The following is a 25,869-nucleotide window of genomic DNA, read 5'->3' as shown; positions in this document are numbered from 1 at the left end:
TGGCCATCTAACCTGCGCTTAAAAACATCTAAGGAAGGAAAGTCCACCAACTACTTAAGGAGGCTGTTCTACTGTTGTACAACTGTTACCATCAGAAAGTTCTTCCTAATGTTTAGTCAGAATCTCCTTTCTTGTAACTTTTGTTCCGGTCCTACCCTCTGGAAGTTAGGATTATTACCTGGGATAGAAATGCTAGTTAGCAGTGTGATAGCTGCATGTCTAAACCATAGACTAAAATAGTAAAACATCACCACTGGATCTTATGACTTTTGATGTAATCAGATCCTATTAAGTGACAAGGTAAAAAGCTGTTTTTTAGGGCTGAAACAGGCGTTAATTATATGAACAGATAAATAAATAAAATTAAGGAAAACCCAACTGCATTTAAGCCCTGGGTTCATAATTAACTGTGCTGCATCTGCCAAACATGCGCTATGTGGCAACATGTGAGAAACATATGTAATAACCTGCAAGGTTCAACAAGTGCTGGCATTGATGGGTTATGGGCACTATTTATTCATCCAGGCCTTTAGTTAACTGTCTATTTGTGGCATTAAACACCCTTGCCCTTGCCACACCTGTTTGTTGTTATTGTTTTAAGGTGATACTGGTTTTATATAAATTTGATTTTATTGTGTATTATGTTATTATCCCAGGATTGAATCCACTAGAATTTTCCTAAATAAATAAATGGCATATGTCTAGTTCTTTCTAGCAGTTTTATTTGTGGGAGGGGGTTATTTGTTTGTTTGTTTTATTGTGCATTTTGTATTCAGATTTTCTGTTATGAACCACCCTGGGATCGTCAGACAAAGGATGGTATACAAATTAAATCAATCAATATCATTGTCATCACATACATTAGATTGATTATAAAGCCATTGGGTACTTTATAACTGAGAAGCAGGGAGTGATGAGAATAGAAATGGAATAGGTCAAGGTTTAAATTGGCCAATTGATTCTTTGCTTGGGGTTGGGGGAAATAGGACTTATTAAGGCAATTCATTCTATGAGTCTAGCACAACTCTGAGGAATGCCAAAGAAAGCAAGATGTCAAAATCGAAGTCACCATATGTGCATCATATTTTTCCATGGGTGATCCTGAATATAAATATACATTTAAAAAAAAATGTCAACTACTGCTTTATGTGTTTATTTCTCTTTGGAATGGAATTCACTGGGTTAATTTTTATTAGCTGCTATAATTGATAGCAGTTAGGTGCTTACCTCTCACTCTCATTTATTTCAGGTTGCAGACACTATATTTCCATAGTCTGATGACTTCATGCTGGAGCTGTTTCATCAGACAAGCCTGAGCTTGAACTAAAGGTACGTAGTATTTCCTTAAAACATAGATGTTAGTGTTATTTTTTACAGGTTGCTTAGCAAATGGCACATTTTTATGGTCACTCAACAGTCTGGGGTGGCAGCAGGGGTAAGCAAGAGTGGGGGATTTCAGACAATACTTTAAATACTTTTTTATTTCAGACTGTTTTTATTTTGTGTGTGTGGTGCTTTGCATTGTTTTCACTGCTACTGTTTTAATGCTTTAATGCTGGATGTATTCATGAGGTTCTGATTGAGAGAGTGTGTGTTTGGGAATATTGTAGTATTGATTTAATTTTCTTTTTTGATGTAAGCTTCCTTGGGAAGTTTTACCCTAAATAATAGCAAATTAATAAATTTTCATTAAAAGTTGTTGGTTCTAGTGGCGCAAGATTTGTGTGTGCCCTATTTTCTTTCTGTTACTGTCATCATTTTTAATTTTTATTATGGCTAGGGGTCTTAAAAACTGAAAGGAGCCCATGATTGTACATAAGAAATTGGGTACATAACCCCAAATATCAAGTGTTAGCATTGTGGACTGATTAATATTACGCTACTGCCATGAGAAGCCTCCATAAAATGGAATGAAGCAGTGATTCAGCTGCCTAATACACTTGATTTAATCTTAAAAGTCACATTTATATAGCAATATGGCCTTACAAGACAGAAGCATTTTAGGGGAAGCAGCCCCCAAAATATTTTTATCCCACAGAATATTGTGTTGTTTGGAAAGCTTCCCCACCAGCCTATTTGATTTTAGTGGTGGCTTTCACAATGGCATAATGGCATGGTGGCTAAGCTAACAAAAGGTATTCTTAAAGACCAACTAAGTTAGTTCTTGGTATGAGCTTTCGTGTGCATGCACACTTCTTCAGATGCACACTTCTTCAGATACAGTGTGCATGCACACGAAAGCTCATACCAAGAACTAACTTAGTTGGTCTTTAAGGTGCTACTGGAAGGAATTTTTTTTTGTTTTGACTATGGCAGACCAACACGGCTACCTATCTGTAAAAGGTATTCTGTGCTCTTTTCAACTGTTTAATAATGTATGGTGTTTAGGGATATATTAATAATATTCTATAGTTCCATTTCTCTGTATACAATCAATGCACAGCCTTTGTCACTGGTGAACTCAATTATGAGAGCCTACCCCAACCCGATCTGTAGTAATAGGAGTAAAATTGAACTGGAAAAAAACCAAGTCAGCACATCTTTAACCAGGTGTTCAAGACTGTATTCTTTGAGACTGAGAATTAGATTATCTTTTGTGGGAAGAGCTGTTTATTGTACCCCACATAGAATTAGTGAAACATTTCTGTCTTCCATCCTTTTTTGGGGGGAATCCCCCTGAATATCCTGTTTGAAAAGGCATGGTAAGAAACAGTGGACATAAATAAACAATAAATACAGCATATCTCCCTATGCAAACAAATGAGATTTGTAATAACATAGCCATGGCAATAAAGAATGTTTACCTCAATTTTATATAGCATAAGCTTATAACGTTTGGGACTTAGAGAATCCCAGATTCATTTCCTCTTACAGTTCCTTGCACCACAATAAAATTGTTCTCTTACAGCTGCCAACGCATCTTCTGCCAATAGCCTTGGGACTTTCTGAGAATCTCCTTGTTTATCCAAGAACAATTATTTTCATCACAGAGAGGCTACTTTGTATGTCATGTGCAAGGTTCTTAACAGAAATGGGGGCCACTATACAATCTATATACAGAAAAGGGCTTTGCTCCCCAGGCAGCGTGAGAAAGAATCTACACGGGGTTGCCACCTAATCCATAAAAGGGAGAACAAAAATTCAAGGGTTTAATAAGGATGCTGAGCTTAAATGAACAAGCAAGCAAATAAAACTTGGGTGTGATCCATAACCATTAAAAGTAGTGGGAAATCTGCCATTTATTTCAACGAGACGTTGATTCCATTCCATTCTGAGAAGCAAAACCACCATTGTTGTGGCCAGTATTAAATAGAAATTGGGAGAAATTCATGTGTTTTTCATTTTAATACAAACAAACCTAATTCACACCCAATATGCAAACCAAAATGCAATCTGAGTTTTATGTTGCAGTTCCCCAACAAAAAATGCATACAACAATTTGTGCGTTCAGGAAAAATGCATGAGCAGAATACATTACGGTATATTAGTGAATATTGTTTGGAAAAAATTGATTATGCTGCAAAACTGCATATAAGATATCTAGGAGAAGCAGTGGCGTAGCGTGGGTTGTCAGCACCCGGGGCAAGGCAAGTAATTTGCGCCCCCTAACCCATGGATTTGCGCCCCCTAACCCGTGGATTTGTGCCCCCTAACCCCCAGATGTTGCGCCCGGTGCGGCCGGCCCCCCCTGCACCCCCCACACTACGCCACTGAGGAGAAGTATGCATGAAAATGCATACAAATGTTAATGTAGGTTATTTTAAAAAAGCATAAACCATCATAAACCAATGTGGAAAGGCAATGAATGAAATCAAAATGGGCAGATAGGTATATCTCTAATTTTAAACAATTGACAAGGTAGGAACCATAGAGCGCTCCAACTCTGAGGGCAGAACAAACTGCTATCATGGTCTGTTCATTCATCTAGAGCAGACATGTTCAACCGGTCAACTGCGATCGACAGGTAGTGATCGTGGTCGATCACCCCTGGTGATCGTGGTCGATCACGGAATTTAAAGAACTGGGGAATTAATGTCTCCACCCTCCCGCTCCCCTCTCTCTGTCCCTCTTTTGCGTCAAGTGGGCAGTGTTTGGCATTTTCTCTTGGCGATTGGGAATACGATGATTGGCTTTAGCGCTGTGTGCGTTTTTTAGCAGTGGAGTTTTAGGTGAGCGAATCATGTCATTCCCCCTTCAAAGAAGCTCAGTCAACTCTGGTCAATCCTCAATAACAATTGGTAGATCACTGCCAGTTTTTTTTTTTAATACTGGGAGTAGATCACAGTCTCTTGAGACCTGATCTAGAGAATGGGCAACCCAACCTACAGTTAATTATAATGATAATTGTATTTTTAAAGGTGCAGTGGTTTTTCTTACATCCAGAACACAATGAACACCCAAATGGGGTGAAGGTTAAAGGCTAAAGGTTTTATTAAATAGCCCAAAGAAAGCTACAAAGCATTGTCATGATCTTACACCCCTTCAGTCTTTCATTGCCGAGAACCCAATCAGCCATGGGCATGACTCCTGAGGATGGAGATGCAGCCCTTTCTGCAGTCTAGACTCTGCAGAGCTTCTCCCTAACAGAGGTATTCTCTGGGCTTGTATGCCCACACATAAATTCCCACCAAAGGGAAAGATTGGAATTGTTGTTGTAATTTAGTCATTTAGTCATGTCCGACTCTTTGTGACCCCATGGACCAGAGCACATCAGGCACTCCTGTCTTCCACTGCCTCCTGCAGTTTGGTCAAGCTCATGCTGGTAGCTTCAAGAACACTGTCCAACCATCTCATCCTCTGTCGTCCCCTTCTCCTTGTGCCCTCCATCTTTCCCAACATCAGGGTCTTTTCCAGGGAGTCTTCTCTTCTATTGAGGTGGCCAAAGTATTGGAGCCTCAGCTTCACGATTTGTCCTTCCAGTGAGCACTCAGGGCTGATTTCCTTAAGAATGGATAGGTTTGATCTTCTTGCAGTGGGACTTTCAAGAGTCTCCTCCAGCACCATAATTCAAAAGCATCAATTCTTTGGCGATGAGCCTTCTTTATGGTCCAGCTCTCACTTCCATACATCACTACTGGGAAAACCATAGCTTTAACTATATGGACCTTTGTTGGCAAGGTGATGTCTCTGCTTTTTAGGATGCTGTCTAGGTTAAGATTGGGATTACATAAGACAAACCTGGTGCTTGAGTGACACAATGGCTGCTACTCATCATTAGTATTGTCAGCATACTGTCCCCTTGATTTTCTTCTTTCATATTAAATGAAAAAAATAATTGTCTCCTTTGTCTTTAGTATCTTTGTCACTTTCTTCTGAATCATTATCTATTTGTCAACATGTTTCTTGAATTGAATGGGCTACGGTGTTCTTTATGAGACCTCGCCACACTGTTATCTCCTGAGTCTCCTCCTTAATCTACCATGGGTTTGATCTCTTATGTATCAAAAGTTTTCCAGGCAGTTGCTCCAGTCTAGTTATAGCCTATGTGTAGATAATAGAGGATGGGAATATACTTGGGGTAGCAAATGAAGGCAGCTTAGCTCTGGTTGCCACTACTTTTTAAGGGAGAGGCATGCTCCACTGTCAGATGCAATATCTCATTGAAACCAGTGATTAAAAGCAGTATAAAAATGTTGCAAATAAATGAATAAGTATCATTTTATTTTGATGTTCAGCCGTGCCACCAACATTCCCCACTCCTTAAGGAAATAAAGTTTATGTTCAAAATTTTGGACTGACTTTGCCAGCACTTCTTTCTTTTGATAGACAATTCAGTTTTATGTGCTATCTTTCAGGTGTCTCACTATATGCCACAGGAAACCAGTCTTGCTCAGGATTTCCCCACCCATCTCTTTAAACTAAAAACAACTGCAATTCACTTTAATCTCTGAAGGCTATCCAAACATTGTGCTGGAAAATGGTCTAAACCAAAATAGCTGGCACAATGTGTGTTGACAAGCTTTAAAGGAATTCTGTCATATTCTATGGAAAAAAATATTGTTTCATCTAACTAGAAATCTGTTAGATATAAATAGCTAAGCCGTCAACATTCTCATGTGTTAATTAAAAAAATGTTTTGGGAAGAAAATACAACACTGAATTTATGTGGAGAGTGTCCCAGAGAATGTTAGGAAGGCAGTAATGCCATTGTCATCAATGCAATTCTTGGGTTCCATTGACTTCAGTGGGATTTAGGGCTTATCCACACTTATCTTTCCACTGCTCTTTCCAGGTATTGTCCACAGTTTAAAGCTCCATGTCCAAGTGCCCCCCCTTTTGCTCCAGAGCTTTCCATCTGAAAACCCACTCTTTAGAGTTCAATCAGAGCAAACATCAATATGCAGAAAACCCGAATTGATGTTTGCTCCAATTCAGCTTTAAAGAGCGAGTGTTCACAGAGCAAGCTTGAGGCAAAAAAACCCAATGAAACAAAACACAGGCATGAAGTGTTAAAGTGCAGACCCCTGCCTGCAAAGAGCGAGACAAAAGTTAAGTGTGGTTAAGCCCTTAGTTGTGCTTAACGTTCTCTGGATTGTGACTTAAACCCACTCCTATTGCCTCTGCTTGAAATAAGCAACTGGCAAGCGAACTATACAGAAGCAACTTTAACACAGCAACATTACTGGAAGGATTAAAGAAAGCTTGGTTGATTGCTGTTTGTAAGTCAAGACAGAAAGAAAAATTGTGACCGACATATGGGCTGCATTTTCATAAGCAACAGGTGTGTTTCATTCTGTTGAAGGCAATTGCTGTATCTTTTCTGTTTTCTGGCAGTAACTTATGAAGGATAAGACAATCCCATTTTCTAGCTTTGAACTTCATTTTTGCTTGGCAGTCAAAGCTTCTATTCATTTCAGAGATAGTCTGCATTTGCATTACAACCTCTGCTTTTCTTGGAATGTGAGATCACTTCCTGGCATAATGACTACATCTTTACTATCTGTGATTGCCTTGTGAATTCTTTTCTAGTGTCATTCACACCAAGATATATTTTGCCCTGAGCTTGTTACATAGGTGAGCTGCAGAGCATTATTAGATAAAACTAACATTTTTAAGCCCTTAAGATTTAGCCACATGTCATACTACTGGATTAAGTGGTTTCTTAATGATGGCAGAAACCATTAAGGTTCTTATGTTTACACTCACAGGAGAGGTTACCCAACAGCTTGCTTCAGGTGGAACTCAGTACATGTCTCAGGACTGCACATGTGAATTTGCTCTGAGCAATGGTTGCATCATTGTGGTAAGCAGAGAAGGAGCCCCTTTTGTTGCAACCAACTTTGATCCCAGTATGTGGCAACGAAACAGCAATTGGTTGCATCTGCTTAATTACATTCCTTGGAACTCAACACCACAGTCAATGCAAGCAACACCTATAACTTAGGAAGACAGGAAGCTGCCTTATAGTGAATCAGACCATTGGCCCATCTACACTGTCTGCACTGATTGGCTCTCCAGGACTTCAGACAAGTTTCTCTCCAAGCCTGGAGATTCCAGAGATTTGTCAGGGACCTTCTGCATACAAAGTAGATGTTCTGCCACTGAACTACTGCCTTTCCTCATTTGGCCATCAACCATCCCTTGTAAGTGACCCACTTATTAAAATAATATTGGACTGGTGGAAACATCATTGCTCTTTTGCTTTAGCCCCATGTCATGAAACTTAGTGGGTATGACTCAAGATGCCCCATGAAAACTCATCACCTGCGTTTCTTTGTATGCAATGATATTTAAGTTTAGCTTGCACTTTTCTGAAAGTGTTCTTAAACTCATCTCAAGGTTTACTATATATAAAAAAATCCCTATAACTGGGTGCAGGTCAGTTGTCCCCATCAAATAGATTCCACCCTTTTTTGCCAGTTTTTGGGGACCCCCCCCCCAAAGCTGATCCACACTGCTCTTTTGCAGATGCTCCACACAAACTGTAGCTGGAAGTGCAAGACAAAGAGGATAAGAAATGTGACTCGTGATATATCCACATATGTCCCTGTTCAGTATTCCTGATGTTTCAGTCTTTTCTGAATAATAAGTGGCATACCAACAAACAGACACTTACCTATCAAAGAAGACATGAAGCCCTGAAAAACTTTATCACATGAAATTGTAACAGGTTTTTGGCTAGTACGGTGCAAGGAAACCAGCAAATCTCTGTGCTTGTCTTTCCTGTGTGCCCATCTGATAATCCCTACCAGGATTATTACACTGGGTTTTTTGCACTGCACACAAAAAATTAGAATAAGGATTGAGTGGAAAAGAATATACATTTTAATGATTTGGTATTTATTGCTCAGTCTATATTGATGCAGAACATAATTAATCTTTTAGCCTAAAGAGTGGCTTAAAAGTATAATGGATGTGGTAAATGTTATAATCTGAAAAAATATAAATACAAAATTGGAGGATATCTGTCATTGATGTGATTTACACTGTGCCTGCAGCTTTGGAAACAAGCATCTACCTAAGCAGCCAAAGCCAGAAACTTGCAACTTGCCTAATACTCTACCAGACCATCCCAGTTATAATTAAATACAGTATGATGCACTGAATCATGCTTGACATAAAGATGTTACTTGTTTTTATTCCCTGAAAATTCAGATTGCTTCCATATGAAGCTCTTTCTTTCTTTGCACTCTTTTTGTCTTCACATTAACCAACAAGTAAAATAAATAATGTAATTATTATCATTAAGTATTCTAAAAGTTTGGTTTCTATGCCCTCACTCCTAATTTTTCTTCTGCTTTCTTTAGTTTCTGCCTGCCTCTCATCCATACAGATCTCTCTTATATCATAGAACACCCGTGAGCCTATTTTCTTAAACCTCAGCTGAATGACAGTATGTTGAGAAATAGAATTTCAGCTTTCCACTAAGAGGAGAATGCAGTGATGTTCACAACCAAATCCATGGAGTTTCTGCTTGACACAGTTCTTCAATGGATCGCCCAGTTGGTTGGAGCATGGTGCTGATAATGCCAGGGCTGCAGGTTTGATCCCCTTGAGGGACAGTTGCATATTCCTGCATTACAGGGGGCTGGACTAGATGATCTTCAGGGTGCTTTCCAAGTCTACAATTCTGTGACTCTGTTATTCTTATATCCTGCCCCTTGTATAAGGAGAAAAAAGAAATCTCAATGACCAAATATAAGTTTCCTCACTCCTTCAAACAGCAGCACTTGTAATTTGATAGACAGCAAATTTGCATTTTATACAGGAGCCAACTGCAGAATCATAAACTGTTATATTAGAAAGGCTGTAATAGACTCATTGTGCTTCCTTTAAACATTTATTTCACATATTGATAAAAGAGGAAACTAGTCAAACAGGGTCTCTGAATTAATTTTTTTTTAAAGCAAAATACTAAACTGATCAATGTTTGGCTTTCTAGTATAGCTTTCCACATTCAGTTGTTTCTGCTTTTTTGACCCAATTTCCTCTGGACAGAAGAGACCATGAAAGTTTTGCTCTAAACATATACAGATAGGTAGCCGTGTTGGTCTGCCATAGTCAAAACAAAAAATTCCTTCCACTAGCACCTTAAAGAGCAACTAAGTTAGTTCTAGGTATGAGCTTTCGTGTGCATCCACACTTCTTCAGAAGTGCTACTGGAAGGAATTTTTTGTCTAAACATATAGTTCATTTCCCCAATTTGCCCTATCTTCTTATTATTGTACCTTGGCAACAAAGATGCATTTAACTCCAAAGCACACCATATTTTAATTACCATTTTAAATCCTTCCCCTGGGTGAGAGTATTATCCAGATGGGAAGTTTCTGAAATCTTTAATAAAGAGTCTTACAGCACCTTAAATACTAACAAACATATTGTGGCACAAGCTTTTGTGTATCTGATGAAGTAGATTGTAGCCCACAAACATTTATGCCATAATAAATTTGTTAAGTCTTTAAGGTTCCACAATTAACAGCTTTTTGAAAATCATTTCAAATGTTTACAAACTGGGGTAAGCAGCAGCAAAAATGGCAAGTCTACAGCTTATACTGAATTGGAATGTTTATACAGAGTGTATTGAGGAAAAATCATGTTCTTTTTTTCTCCAAAGAGAACCCTCTTGGGATGTTTGCTCTGAATAGATATTTCTTAAAAGGATATCATTGTTTTGAAAAATAATAAAACTACTTGTAAGATAGCTTTAATGAATCAAATATGGGACAGAATTTTTATTAGTTCAAATCCATCATGGAAAATAACCTAAATTAGTCCAATCTGAAATTAGTCCAATTTGAAATTAGTCCAATCTGAAACAGATTTTTACTGTTTCTGCAATAAATGTGAGTGTTGCATTTGCATTTGCAAATTATTAAGTGACAACAAAGTAACCCTTAAAGAAATGTACCTTCCCGGTTAGTTATTTTAACCCGTGAGGCCTCCACTGTTCATCCATCTCTTCTTTGAACACTTTTGCTTCTGAACTGAAGCATTTCAAAGGTCAATACAGACATTCATTCCTACATATGTCTAATCTTGGACATTAGAGCTTTACTTTTACCTCTATCAGAGACGCCTTGGTCAATATCTAGTTAATCTTTACCCTATATAACCTGGTCCTTGCTTTATGTGAAAAGCAAATGCCAGCAGAACTAATTATAGAATTGAGAGAGTTAAGTGAGCCTCACCCCCACCCCCCATTTTCTTTTAAAAGAGCTGCAGGGGCTGTTTGCACAGGCTGGAGTCAAGCATCAAGGTGACTTTACCTAAGATTTATTTGAAATGCTTTTTTCCAGAGAATAAAGCAATGACAAATTATATGTTTATATACTGAACGGATCTTAAGCTAGCAAGACAGTATCAATCATCCACTATAGTTGTGATGCATTGGTGTCCAGAAACCCAGCTTTTTTTATTTAGGCAGTAATTAGTGCAAAATATCTTTTGATGTCAGTTTGAAATTTGCTCTTGCCTATCAAAGTGTGATAGGTTGTTTCAATACACTCCAAGATGTGGACAGTGCTGTATATGCTGATGGAAAAGTTCAGGCATAGGCCTAATAGCTTTTAATATGAGAAAAAGAGAGCCAATATACTACTGAACATAGCTTGTTAGTGAGTAACTGAGATGCACAAGTGGAAGGATGACTTCCAGGGTACCTTGAACTTGGGAAATGCTCTGCGTGTGCAGTAGAAATGCACATAAAAAATATTTCAAAACAGCGATAGCCTAACCACAGCCTTAAGCAGCAGCCAGGGCTCAAATGCAGATGGTGAAGAGCTTCTGTGATCCAGCACTTTAGTATTGCCTGCATAGGTACAGACAACTCCCAAGAACATATGGCAGCCAGGATTCCCTGCCTCATCAATTCTGATTCTAACTTACCGCTTGCTAAGTGAACATCATAGGAACATAGAAAGCTGCTTTATGCTGAGTCAGACCATTAGGTCCATGTAGCTCAGCATTGTTTACACTGACTGGCAGTAGCCCCCCCCCCACTGGTCTTTCCCAGCCAGGGATTGAACCTGGGACTATCTAAATCCAAAGCAGATACTGTTCCACTGAGCCACGGCCCTTCCTGCCTCCCTGACCGTTGGTTCTGCCTTCTCCAAGGTAAGACAATTGAAGAAAGTTGCTCTCATCCACTTAGGTCATGGTGGCGGGGGAATTTTGAGGTGCTTGTGATATACTCCTACCCACATAGACTGTTATTCACTTCAGCTGAGAGAAAAGCTCCATGCATACATCACCTTTGCATGTATAAAGGTAAAGGGACTCCTGATCATTACGTCCGGTCGCGGACGACTCTGAGGTTGTGGCGCTCATCTTGCTTTACTGGCCAAGGGAGCCGGCATACAGCTTCCAGGTCATGTGGCCAGCATGACTAAGCCGCTTCTGGCGAACCAGGGCATGTATAGCTGCTCCTTTATTAAAACAAATGAGGCAAGCTGCATGTGCAGCAGTTCAGTCCTTGCTAGGTTAAACAACTGCCATCCTCAGAAGCCTTGGCACTAAGAAACCCCATGGAAATAAATGGGATGTAAACACATAGTTAAATAACTTGGTCAGCAGACTTTTGCTGTCACTGTTATCCTGGTGTGGTTTGAAAGGATTTGTCAAAACACTTTTGTGAGCTTTTTCTTTTTTCCTTCTTTACAACCTCCTGCCCCAGAAGTTGAAGTGGAAGAATGATTTAATAAGGAAAGGATGCTGGGTTGGTAGAACATTAGGCTTAGAGCACTTTCTTCCTGCTAGTGTTGTGGACATCTGGAAACATTCCACTGCTTCATTTTATTAGAACATTTAAGTCACCCCATTAAAAAAAAAGGGGGGGGGGAGAAACAGAGAGAGAAACAGAGTGAGTGAGTACTATAGATTATTGTTGATAGATCAGTCACAGATTGCACTGCCCACACTATTGCCACACTTAATATGGCTGTTGACTGTCCTGCTTGGAGGGTATGTGCATCATCTTACAAGAGCAATGACTCATGCCAATATTTTCCTAGTCTTTGTTGTAGAGAGAGAGCAAACTGATAAGAAACAAAGTACATGTGCTAAGTGGCTCTTTTAATAGCAGCAGTTTATTTTTGAGTAAAATGTCCACAGGTCTTGCAAATAGAATCTCAGCTGCTTACTCATACTGGCATCATGGGACCTGTTCACACAAGGACCCCGTGTCTATATTCTGCTCATGGCAGGGCACAAAACCAACCGCCAACCTGGTTCAGCATTCCTCACAATGTGTAGAACACGTTGTTTGATGTGAATGGGGCCTGTATTTGCAATGGCTGTGCACAAGTACAGTGGTACCTTGGGTTAAGACCTTAATTCGTTCTGGAGGTCCGTTCTTAACCTGAAACTGTTCTTAACCTGAGGTACCACTTTAGCTAATGGAACCTCCTGCCGCTCTGCCACCACACAATTTCTGTTCTCATCCTGAAGCAAAGGTCTTAACCCGAGGTACTATTTCTGGGTTAGCATAGTCTGTAACCTGAAGCATCTGTAACCTGAAGCGTCTGTAACCCGAGGTACCACTGTATTTCAACTCTTGCACTACACAAATGGTAGCAGCTGCCCTTGCTAATGTATGAATAACTATAACGGTAGCTGTTAAATTGCTGTGCTGTAACTTCAACAATATCAATTAAGAGAAAGCTATTTTGTTCAAAGTAACTATCACTGTTCCTTTCTCAAGGCTACCACTGCTATTACTAGACAGACTGCCAGCACTTTAAATAAATAAATAAAATCTGTTACTTGGGCAGTTCAAGTGAGAGGCCTATGTAAAGGTCATAGAGCATATAACGTTTATGCTATACAGACTGTCAAATGAGTTTATTTAAGCCAAGTTAGTAATGGCAGTAGTAGTAGTAGTTGTAGTAGTAGTAGTAGTACTGAAAAGACAGAACATTGAGGCCGTGTACACACTCCTATTTACTCTGCATCCAATGTGTTTCCGCTGCTGGTTTGGTTAATATTGTATACATGTTATTAGTCACAATCCATATCTATCCTGTATCTGTCCTGTAATTTCTTATGAAATATTGCATTTTGATGCGTCCCCCCCCCCCCACAAACTAGCTTTGATCCAAATGGGAGGAAAAAACAACCTAGCTGTGTTTTGAGCCAGAAGTGTGTACATAACCTGAGACATTCACTATCCTGTTATACAGGACTTCATTTTTGTTACCAAATCACAACTTCATTTTCACAGGCTTTTTCTAGCTCAGCACAAGCAGTGTTTTTTGGTAGATGACTCCCAGACGTAGCTACCGGTACTTTCTTGGGATGAAAAGGCCTGCTTAAAATGTACCGGCTCACCCCACTTCAGAAAAGTACCTTTGTTTCAGCCGTGGGTCATATAGTAGAGACTATCAGACAGCAGGTGCATCTTATAGTGTACCGTATTTTTTGCACCATAACACTCACTTTTTTCCTCCTAGAAAGTAAGGGGAAATGTCTGTGCGTGTTATGGAGGGAATGCCTACGGGTCGCGGGGGGGGGATCTGCTGCAGTCGTGAGCAGAGGATCCATGGTTCCCCTTCCTTCTCCGTGGCTCGCTTTGAAACAGCAAAGCGGGAGAAGAGCCGCTGAGTGGGGAGGAGAGAGGGACAGAGAGCCTGCTTCTTTAAAGGAGCAAAGCGGGAGAGGAGAGGAGCCTTCTCCCCTTATACCCCTCTTCTGCATTATTAGCAGCATCCTTCTCCACCCACCCCACGCATGCTCCTTGTCCCTTGAGTGTTTTTCCTTCCCTCCCCACTTAAAATGTGGTTACAAAGGATCCTCAGGATTTTTGCATTGGGCTACTCCAAACTCACTGTAAGATCACATTTCTGTGGCCACAGCATGAACCACAAAAATCATACATCCACTGTTTTGTTTAGAATATTTTTTTTCTTGTTTTCCTCCTCTAAAAACTACGTGCGTGTTATGGTCGGGTGCGTGTTATAGAGCGAAAAATACGGTATGTCATGGAGCAATAAATCCCATAATTACAGGTCATGAGGTGCAGCTCCCCTTTGATGTGACTTTTTTTGTTGCTCTTGCAGCGGATACAATTTGGCTGAGATATCAAATGCAGATAGCAGTAAAAATTTAATTAAAAAAATCAAAGCATTTGTTTGGATTTATTAGAACTCAAGCCAACAGGTTTCTTAAATCTTAAAGCACTTGCAGAGGTGGAGAGCAAAAGACAGCATCTTTGCAGCGTCTGAAGCCCGTGACTTTGAAAAATAATTGCTTCCAAAGATAAAGATTCTAGTAAAGTGCTTTTCATTTATTAAAGATGTGTAGATCTTCCCAGCAAGAGGGCATGTTCAATGTTCTCATTCTGGTCTCCACTCCTGTCTTTCCCTTTTACCTCTTAATAAAATCGTGGCAATAACTTTATTAAAAGGCTCTGTCCTAAATCTTTTTATGAAGCCATTTTCTTTGCTTCTGGAACTTCTGAGAAGTTTGTGCTGGTGTGGATTTTTGACCGCTAAAATCTCTGTGTTACCATGGAAGAAATTCCATGAAATAAAAGCAGTGAAATTACTGCACACTCGTAGCATAGTCTTATGCAGTACCAGCCAGTGTGGTGGGCTAGCCCAAAGGAGTTGCCCTCCTGACACTTTTGCTCCTTTATCTTATTTGGACAACACTAGGGCAGGGCAGGGCTGCAGTGAGGTCAGAGAGAGGTTTCCCTGTGGGGTGTCAATTGTGTAGGTGGCTGTAAAGTGTAGTCAAATTCAGACATGATATTGTATCCAATAAAGTCATGCCCACTCACTCAGACCCAATGAAATCAATGAATTTGAGCTAATCCATTCTCAATCCACTGATTTCAACAGACCTATTCTGTGATTTACTTGGATATTACCCATAAACAAAGTAAGGGATATAGTTGGAACTAAGTTCATATGCCAAGTTAAAAGAGCAACAGCAGAGTAACCCTGTGGGGAAAATGGAGCAGGGATGGAATTTCAGCTCAAAGCATTCAGATGATCTGGGTCATAGCAAAGGGCACAAAGGGGAAAAGGAAGTGTATGGGAGCAAGAGTGGTCCAAAAGGAAAGTACTGATTGGAAACAGGAAACCCAGAATGAGCCCTTACTCAAGTGTGAGTTTAAGAATATACAAATTATTTTCTTCACTTTCTTTTGTATTTTTTTAAAAGGAGCTGAAGTAGTTTCCATCTTATCAAATTAACTTTAACCTTCCAAAATAGTTTCCATCTTTTCAAATTAGCATGAAGATGTGCTTGAGAGTTGCAACTTTTAACCTCTGGCTACATTCCTGTTTCCAATGCACACCAGCTGAATTTGTACTTGTTATTTACTTATATAGATAAAAAGGACAGTTACAATTGGGTATCATCACTATAGCAATGGCTTCTTACCTCACATAACTTCGCACAGCAGCTTAATATAAAAATATCATGCAGATTGTAGAAGGTGATCCACAGTCGACTAGGAGTGCTGTCTTTGAGTGGCATTCAATCACATTCTAGCAGTTTCAGGTTTCACAGTTGAAGTGGATTTGAAGCTCTTGCACAAGATGTTTTCCCCCACCCCAAAACTGGGATTTTTGCAATAAGGGAAGTGACTGGAAGATGCCTTGGAAAGTGTGGCATATGCAGTGTTGTCTAACTTTCACACAGCTGTTAAAAGAACAGGGTCTCTGCCAAGAAAATGCACAGACACACCTCAGGCAATTCAATAATGGGTCTGTCATTTGGCCAAGCTCCTGAGAAACAGCTCTATATGCACTTAAGAGTAGTGTGACAAGAGATTGGAAAATGTGAGGGATTAAAATTTAGTAATGAAAGCATGTAAAATAATTTAAGCTAGTTTACACTTATACTGTTTGTACATTGATTTTATATATTCAGAGCCAAATGACTCTCAGCCAAATGAGTACAGTAAATCATTTTCATTTTTTTAAAAAAATGTTATATTTATATCCCACCTTGGGATATAATGTAGATATATAATAAGGACCTTGGGCAATGTTGTTGTTGTTTAGTCATTTAGTCGTGTCCGACTCTTCGTGACCCCATGTAAATGACCCTTATTCCCAATTTTCACCCCCAAACAATTATGTGAGCTAGTTAGGCTGACAGAGTAAGGAGCTTTGAGGCTGAGGACGGATTTAAAGCTTGGTCTCCCTAACGGCCACTGCTATACCACACTGGCACTATTTTGTTTGAGTTGACATTGGATGTGAGAAAAAGCTTTATCTGTAGTCATAATTACATAATGGCTCGTTGATACATGGCAACCCTTTCATGCTATAGACTATCAGGAATGACTCTCCTTCAGTGGAAGTCTTCAAGCAGAGACAAGACAACCACCTGGATTTCCAGCAATAAGCAGACTTGATAGTCACCAAGACTTCCTTCAACTCTATGATACTTAGTGAACTGGTCTGTAGTGAGAAGCAATTGTTTCTGACTAGTGATTTCAGAATCCTGTTGCTCTGAGGGAAATAAGTAGCCCAATTAGTTGTTGCAGTTAGCAGTTTATAGTGAACTAAAGCCAAAGAACCACACAACTAGGGATATGTTCACATTAGTGGCTTGAAATGCAATGAGGTCATTCCTCTCCCGCCCCCCCCCCCGCCCCGTGTTTCAAGCCACATTGTTATTAACATCAGAGTGTGGATGGGGATGTCTTCACCCAATGTGCATAATCTTTTCAGTTTCCTGCATCTGCAACCTGTCCTCCCAGGCACTTCTATTCGCTAAGTTGTCATCTGTGCTCATCTGTGCATGCCTGATGAATGTTAGGGTATGCTCACATTCACATTACTACTTATTCCACATTCAGTTTTCTCACTAGATTGAAACTGGTTTGAGGAAAGACTGCAGTATTTGTCGAGAAAATATAGGATCCGTATGGATTGTGACTAATGTTGTGCGATGAGGCTTCAACAATTAGCAGTGGGAGCACCCTGGATGTGGAGCAAGCTGTACTGTGAACATGCCCTAGGTTTACATGCCCAAGCAGTTCCTTATACCACATGGCAAACTTCTGCAACGGATGGGATTTGCAAAAACAGTTTTTGGTAATTATTAGCCATTTCTCTACTGAAGTCTTCAAAGCAGCAGAGAAATCGTGCAGCATAAAAAACACATACAATAGATACAACAAAAGCTAATTAAAAAACAACTTCAAAGTAAGCCCCAGGAAACAGCAGCAAATGGAATTGTGCTTATTGTTCAAAGTGGGTGGGTGGAAAGTCCCACTGTACATGCCCAGGCCATTGAACCCACCTAAAGTAGATCACTGGATTCATGCCAGTGCATTTTATGGTGGATTTAGTGGTGAAGCTTGATGAGTTGTTCTGGTTAACTACTCAGGTCTAGAAGTTATGGGGTATGCCACAGTAACAAATCAACTGTTTTCAAAGGAAACCCAGTTCTGAGAAAAAAAATCATATATATATATATATATATATATATTGGAATACTGTTTTTGTCCCTGAAAATATGGATCATGCTGAGGATATTTAACATTTTCATAAATTTTATATTGAGCTAAAGAGAGAAAAAATGACTCTCACTTTTGGAGGAAATTATCTTGTTCATCCTAATGCACTGAAGAGATTTCCCCCCCCCCCACACACACACACTGCAAAAACAATCAGTTCTACACCATTTACTTACATAAACCTGAAAAGAAATGTACGGTAATTTGGAGAGTTTTATTATGTATTTATAGTAGTTTCAGTTACTTGTTTCATAACAACACAATCCTATGCATGATTACTCAGAAATTAGTCCAATGAGTTCAATACAGCTTACTCCAAAGGGAAGAATGTATAGGATTTTAACTTTAGATTTGCTTTATTAAACATATACTTTAAGTTATATGACATTAGTTATTTAAAGTACAGTATTGTACTATTTCTGCTTGTGATTAATATAATTAATTTTAATGAAATCTGATATATCTGTAACAGAGTTAAAATAAAATCCAACTTTTAAAAACCAAATATGTTTTGTTCTTCTATGATTGAACCATCACTTTAAAAAATAAAAGAAAAAGATTATGGTAGAACCAGTACTACAAATAGCTCATGAGATAAAAAGGGACATCATGGTCTGAGCGTTGGAATAAAAAGGTGGGAACTGATCAAAGACAATATAATTGATGGTTCCATGAAGTAAAAAACTTGGGATGAGTGCCATAAGGTATTGCTGAATTTCAACACATGCATCTTGAGTAAGAAAGTGGGAGGGGGGGAACACCCACACTGTCACTACAAACAACATCAGAAACTTTAAAAGGCTGCAGTGGAAATCAAAAGGAAGAAAAAGGTTTTGCCATCTTTTGTGTTTAAGGGAAGCAAATTAACTTCTTGACATTTGCGTTATTAATTTTTATGCTTTGATGGAAATAATCTGTTGCAGTGCTTTAAAGTCCTGGGTTTCACCTCGAGGAGGGAGAAGGAGCAAAAGACTTCAAAGTGAATGATTACCTGTTGATGATGTATTGTATTTAAACACTCTGGCTGGGGATTAAAGCCAATCCTTAGGGCTGTTAACAACCTGCCGTAAACAACTAATGAATCAGAGGACTAGGGCATAACTAACCAAAGCTGAAGGATTTTCCCATTATGATTACAAGCTGTGGCCAGACTATGGCACTATTCTGATATAGTAAAAGGGATTTAGGTCACTGCATACCCTGATATATAGGGACCACTTATTATTCCTGACAACAACACAGCTCCAGCCAGGCTTTGCCTAGATATCTCCCAAAAAGTTTTTGATGTAATAAAGTAACACAGTATTTCTCATTACTGTATATCCATAGTCATCCTCAGAAGTATTGATAGTGCTATAGAGAGAGGCTGCCACATTACAGGAATTTCAGTATTAACTTGTCTTAATTTAACAGCATTTGTATACTGGTTACTCAACAGAAAACTTCTAAACAGTTTACAAAGCACCATCTAAAATACTGATACGTATTGATAAAATGCAAACATTAGAGAAAAGGTTGACATAATCAAAATATAAATAAGACCATCAAGACATCCTACATGTGTTGTATGCCTGCAGAGGGAGCCATTCATATCTCCCTGTTCCCACTCCCTGATGCCCACAGGCTGAATGTGGAATTCTGAGAAGGAAAGCTGTCATGCATATAACCTTTTATGTACTCAGGAACCCCAGTCACTCAGGTATTCCAGATCATAGCCTATGCATGTAGAGCGCTGAGCATGTGTAGGCTTTCCTTCCTCAGCCATCCACACTCAATACATGGTCTTGGATTCAACTAACCTGGTGCACAAGGGCTCCAACTAGTGCAGCAGGGCTCTCCCCCCCCCCATATACTGTTACCAGAATTTATGGAAAGGTTGGGGGGGGGAGGTTTGCCCCTCCAGCAGACATCATACACCCCCCTGACTATCAAAATCAGCACAATCACTCCTGCAAATGTTCCCACAAAACACTTCATCACACAGTTTTTTCCTATCTCTATTCAAAGGGCCATCGCTGCACATTACCAAATGTAACAATTCACTGATAAATGAATCTATGTGCTGGCTCAATGGGAAAACTTTGTTGTTGTTTAGTTGTTTAGTCATGTCTGACTCTTTGTGACCCCATGGACCAGAGCACGACAGGCATTCCTGTCTTCCACTCCCTCCCGCAGTTTGGTCAGACTCATGTTAGTAGCTTCAAGAACACTGTCCAACCATCTCATCCTCTGTCATCCCCTTCTTCTTGTGCCCTCAGTCTTTCCCAACATCAGGGAAAACTTTAGAAAGTCATATAAAATCGCTCCAGTATCGGATTTGTGCCGTTCCAACTTTGTTCTGTTCAGGAAAGGAATGGCTACCAAGGGGGGAGCCTGGGACGTGGGCAGGGGCAGCCACCATCCCCCAAGCCTGAGACCACATACTCAGCAGCCTTCTTGCCTAGATGATAATTGCTGGCATCCTGGCCCCTGAGTGCCAGACAGGTAGCCATTCCAGAAACAATAGTAAACCCAACCACAGTTTATTAGTATCTTGGTCAAGACAAAGGGGTGTGCTTAACTTGACAGTGAGAACAGGAACATGTACATACTCGCCTTTGTTCTACTTAATGTGTGTGAGGTGGAGATCAAGAGAGGGATGGGGGCAAACTTGATACTCAGGTTTCTGCCAGAAGACCCTTCCCATATTATGACATAGCTGTGATGTATATATGATGTATGTGTGATGTTTCACTAAGGGTATTGTGGGTAAAAAGGGAAACTTATATAAAAAAGGAGCCATCCTTTGTTCAGGGCTTCTTCCTGCTTCTTCCATATGGTAGTTGGAAGTCCTATTGCAACAGTTCCTACAGGCTGCTGTTTTGCTCCAATACTCTTGGCTGGTGTCTTTGTTTGGCAAATCCAAGTGAGCTTAAATTTTCCTATAACAATACCTCCCCCAAGTCTACTCTGTAGGGCAGACCCCTATAATAGTGCATGAGGGTGAGGAGATGGAGGATCATTCTGTCTGGCCAACAGAAATACACAACACTGAATTTCTTCCCAGGACAGCAACAGGGGCCACAATATGGGCCCATGTCCATTTCTTATGTGTGGAGTCCACTTCACATATATATTATGATCACATTTTAAAACATAGAACTATGGCTAAGATGGGCTTACTAAAGGACTTTAGCCTGTGTTCCCTTGAGTTTAGTTTTAACATTTTGTCCACCGGACTGTTTGAAAAAGTGATAGCTATTACTGCACTCCTTACCCTCAGCCACTCCTACTTTGTGTGTAATGTAAGTTCAGAAAGATGTGCTCAGATTATAAATGTATTGCCTGGATTCAGCATACTTTGCAAAGTTTTACCCTCCCTGCAAGAATGTGATGAGTTGTAATCTGAGACATGCATTAAATGAGCCTGGTTTCATCTATTGAAAAGTGTTGACTTTATGACTATGTGAATGGGTCCAATGTGATGGGCTAGGAGAGGAGCACAAGCAGCTGTTCTGGACCGGATATATATGGGGAACTGTCCCAAGAGGGCCAATTTTTCAGTTATAGAGTGTGTATGTGTACCACACACACACACACTTTGTGTGTGAGCACACAAACACATTTCTAATATAGACAACCACACCTGGCATGATGACATTGTTCTTGAAATGCAAAGAACTCGTTGACCTTTACAGTCTTTCTTTTTTTTTGGGGGGGGGCGATCTTTCTCACTAAAAGGAATGTAAACAAGAACGCAAACAAGAATGAAGACTTCAGATTTAGCATACACCGGCTGCTCTTTTGAGGAATAGAAATCAGCAGTATTTGCCTTTTATCAGGGGTGTGTGTGCAGTGTGGGATTGTCAGTGCTCTCAGCTAAGATTCAGAAAAGAGAACTGAAAATATGGGAAAGTAAATACAGACACAGTGAATGGAATGTAAACAGTCTCTGAGCAGCCAAAAGGCATCTTAGAGGAGGCAGGCAGACTTTTACCCCCTGGATTACTTGCTTTGAAGATTTATGGTTTGTGGAACTCTAATGCATTACTTGTGTGTATTATATAGCTTTATTACAAACTATCAGCCCAAAGCAAGAGCAGTCATGCCAAAAGACTGATGTGCATGTACAAGCTGCAGTGACCACAATACATCTCTCCCTGTGAGACTCCCTCCCTCCTTATGGGAGTCGCCTGCCTTTTAACAGGTGCAAGGTAGAAAACGCTCCAGAAGTGAAGCTTCTCCCTTCATGGCATTGCTACTAAACCTGCAAAGGTAAAGGTAAAGGACCCCTGACAGTTAAGTCCACTTGCAAACAACTCTGGGGTTGCGGCGCTCATCTCGTTTTACTGGTCGAGGGAGCCGACGTTTGTCTGCAGACAGTTTTTCTGGGTCATGTGGTCAGCATGACTAAGCTGCTTCTGGTGAAATCAGAGCAGTGCACGGAAATGCAGTACCTAAGCTGTTAATGGCTGTCACGTTGAAATGACTCTTGTACCCTAAAGAACTGTATAGAGCAGAAAACACAGAGCAAAAGAGGCTTGGGGTACCGTAAAAGCCAACAGATTCATTGTGCCATAAGAGACTGGAGACTGCTTTGCCAGGTCTACTTTATCAAGGCTCCAGCCTCCAAAAGCTCATTGCACAAGAAATCTGTTAATATTAAGGCACCCCAGTCTCTTTTGCTGTGTTTACTGTGGCAAACTAGCACTGCTACCTCTCTGAAATAGAACAGGGTTTAAAAACCAAATCACAGAGGTCTAGCCCTGGCTCTTGAGCTATTCCCTGCTATATGTTAGGTACAGGAACTCCCGCATAATCTTCACTAGACAGTTCTACAGCTTGTAAGTCTAAATGCCTGTGATCAACATTAATTTGTCCTAATTCAGTTTTTGGCAACTTAGACAAAGCATTTCTTAATGCATACTTAGATCGTTTCTAAATCTCAAAAAATTATTGGGCATTGTTTTCTGAACTGACATGCATTAATTAGTACACTCCTAAGGCAGTGCTGCGTTGGAAAGAAAACCTTGTTGTGTAAGGCACTTTCTATGCATGCATTTGAAAGCCTTGATCTGTTTGGTCCAAAAATTGTTCCCACGCTAGCTGTCCTGTCTTTTGGTTCCACAATGTTCCTTGCTGTTATTGAGCCTAATAGGTTCCATTTGCCACTTCTATGAGAAAATTGGCTTCTTCTGCTTAGGAAATATATTAGCATAAAACAGAAGATGCAGCAATCCTTTCATTAGTGACAGTGTTCATTACTCAACAAATGTCATCCCCAGATTTCTTTTTGCTTGGTCTGTCCCAGGACATGTGTTTGTAATTGGTGTTGTTTGTCAATTGTTGTTTCAGGACACAATTTAGAATCTTAGAATCATAGAATTTGAAGGAGCATGGGAAAGGTCTGAAGTTCCAGCCTCTTTTAATTATTCTGAGGCCCAGCACACGTGACTATCTTGTGTTCTTCACATTATCGTGCCTCTGATTCCAGTGTACAGTGTGACTTTCCTTTATTTCTCCACATACAGCAGCTCCAAGGGTACTGTAGTGGACAAGTGTTCAGCTGAGTGGGGTGAACGTAGCCAATGAACACAGTGAGGAGGAAAGCTCAAACTGTTTATTCAACTATAGCAGATGGCACAGAGTAGGTTGACACCCAAAGAATCTGTTCAGCTCCTTGAAGTGCACAGAAAATATTTATATGGTTCTAATACATCGTTGGGACGCAGGTGGCGCTGTGGGTTAAAGCCTCAGCGCCTAGGGCTTGCCGATCGAAAGGTCGGCGGTTCGAATCCCTGCGGCGGGGTGCGCTCCCGCTGCTCGGTCCCAGCGCCTGCCAACCTAGCAGTTCGAAAGCACCTCCGGGTGCAAGCAGATAAATAGGGACCGCTTACCAGCGGCGTTTCCGTGTGCGGCTCTGGCTCTGGCTCTGGCCAGAGCAGCTTTGTCACGCTGGCCACGTGACCCGGAAGTGTCTCCGGACAGCGCTGGCCCCTGGCCTCTTAAGTGAGATGGGCGCACAACCCCAGAGTCTGTCAAGACTGGCCCGTACGGGCAGGGGTACCTTTACCTTTACCTTTACCTTTAATACATCGTTACATGTGAAAAATGTGTGATCACAACTACTATTGGTCACACACAAGCATGTACTGCTCCATTACTAATTAACATTAAGCATAGACATGGGCCTCAAAGTGGGGGAAAACCCTTGAGGTCAGTCTTCAGTTAGACTCAAGGGCTTAGTTTCTCAGAAAGCAGGTTTTAACAGGTTCTATGGTCAGCCTCTGTCTCTACCCTCTTCCTCCTGGACATGGCCTTTTCAAGGATGCCAGGAACTCTCCAACCACAAGAACTGTGAAAATGGACAATTGCTGCCAGTCATTGTGGACAATATTGAGCTAGGTGGACTAATGGTCTGATAAGGCAGCTTCCTATGCACCTAACCCAGCTCACAGGGTTGTTGTGAGAATGAATGGGGAGACTACATAAGCTACCCTGAACTCCCTAGAGAAAGGTGGAAAATAAATAAATGTAATTAATATTTTTAATTGTTATTTTTTTTTAAATCCACAATAATTGTTAGATTCACTGAGACAACTCCATCCCATGTTGTTGTTCACCAAAAGGTGAGCACAAAAAACCACCTCAATGATTTACAGATCTTATTTTCCAGGAAAATTTATTCCTGATTACAGTTTTGGGAACTGATCTTTCTTCTTTCTTAACATGCTGAGAATGCACACTCAGCCATCATCAAAGGCACATCCTTTATGTACTGTAAACCCTGTAAACTCTATTGACTGACTTATGCTGATTTCTTGATAACAGTAGGGAAGAGAATCCTGTTGCCTTCCCCCTCATATCTAAAAAGCAATCAGGCTTGCGTTGTCTAAATTGTTTGTGATCAACTGTCTGCTTTTAAGTAAGAGGACTCATTAGAATGGATGTTGAAAGCAATCCATGTTTAGTTTGGAACTTGTGTGTTCAGTTCTTATTCCTTACTTGAGAAGAGCTTACAGGCAAACTGTAACATGCCATGTCTCTCAGTACAATAATGTTTCCCCAAAGCCAACAGCAACAAAAAGAAAAAGGTGCTAAAATAATTCCTCCTTGTGGCATTTGGCTACATCAGATTTCGTTTTGCAGAATCTGCTTTGAACCTTCAAAACTGTGTTTTGCTCATAGCTATGTCAACATCATCTCTGAGTTCCAAAAGACAGAGAACCTGACACTATTACCCTTCTGGAAATTGACATTAAATTGTCATTGATATCTGCTGGAAAGAGGGAAAGAAAGCAAATCATAGTAGAAGGACTTTAAACAACAACAGATAGGAATCTATGTAAAATCTCTGCCGCCATTTGTATTGTGTAACAACAGAAGGGCAGGCTTTCCACCCAAACAACTAACTAACTAACTAACTAACTAACTAACTAACTAACTAAAAATCTGCAGCCATGTGAGCAGCTAAGGGCGCAGCTCCATGTGACATACAAATAAGGGTAAAAAACACAAAAAGAGCTGTTTTCTTTTATTTGCATTTTTGTTATAGAGATTTAGAATGTGGTCTCCCTCAGTTCAGAAATTGATGCTCCTTTATTAAATGAGCCCCAGTACACACCCACACACCTCAGATCTGGCTGATAAATGGATTCTCTGCTGCTAGACAGCCTTTCCTGTTGGTTCCTAAATGACTTTACTCTTGTGAGGTTTGGCGAGACTGGGGGCAGGGAGGACTTTGTGGAGACAGGAGATGTTTTCTTGACCTCATCCTTAGGGTCTGGGCACTGAGAAGCATAGCATGAGAAAGGATGTTTATGAAGTTTATAACATTATGCACGGAGTGAAGAAAGTGGACAGAGAAGTTTTTCTATCTGTCATCCTACTAGAACTCAGATTCTTCCAGTGAAATTACTTGGCCATAGATTCAGAACAATCTTTACATAACAGATGGTTAGCTTAAAGGAATTTGC

At 40.2% G+C, this 25,869-nt stretch overlaps 1 long non-coding RNA gene across 2 annotated transcripts in view; it reads left to right on the top strand.

The window, feature by feature from the left end:
• LOC307219655 overlaps positions 1-25,869 on the top strand; it is a 169,362-nt gene that overhangs the window by 84,457 nt on the left and 59,036 nt on the right. For both annotated transcript variants that reach the window (XR_013840488.1, XR_013840489.1), the window contains exon 2: positions 1,250-1,329. This is a non-coding gene — a long non-coding RNA (uncharacterized lncRNA). The remainder of the gene's footprint in view (positions 1-1,249; positions 1,330-25,869) is intronic.

The sequence above is a fragment of the Podarcis cretensis genome (genome assembly GCF_951804945.1).
Source record: "Podarcis cretensis genome assembly, chromosome: 7".
Lineage (NCBI taxonomy): Eukaryota > Metazoa > Chordata > Lepidosauria > Squamata > Lacertidae > Podarcis > Podarcis cretensis.
This window is presented reverse-complemented; position numbering and strand designations above follow the sequence as displayed.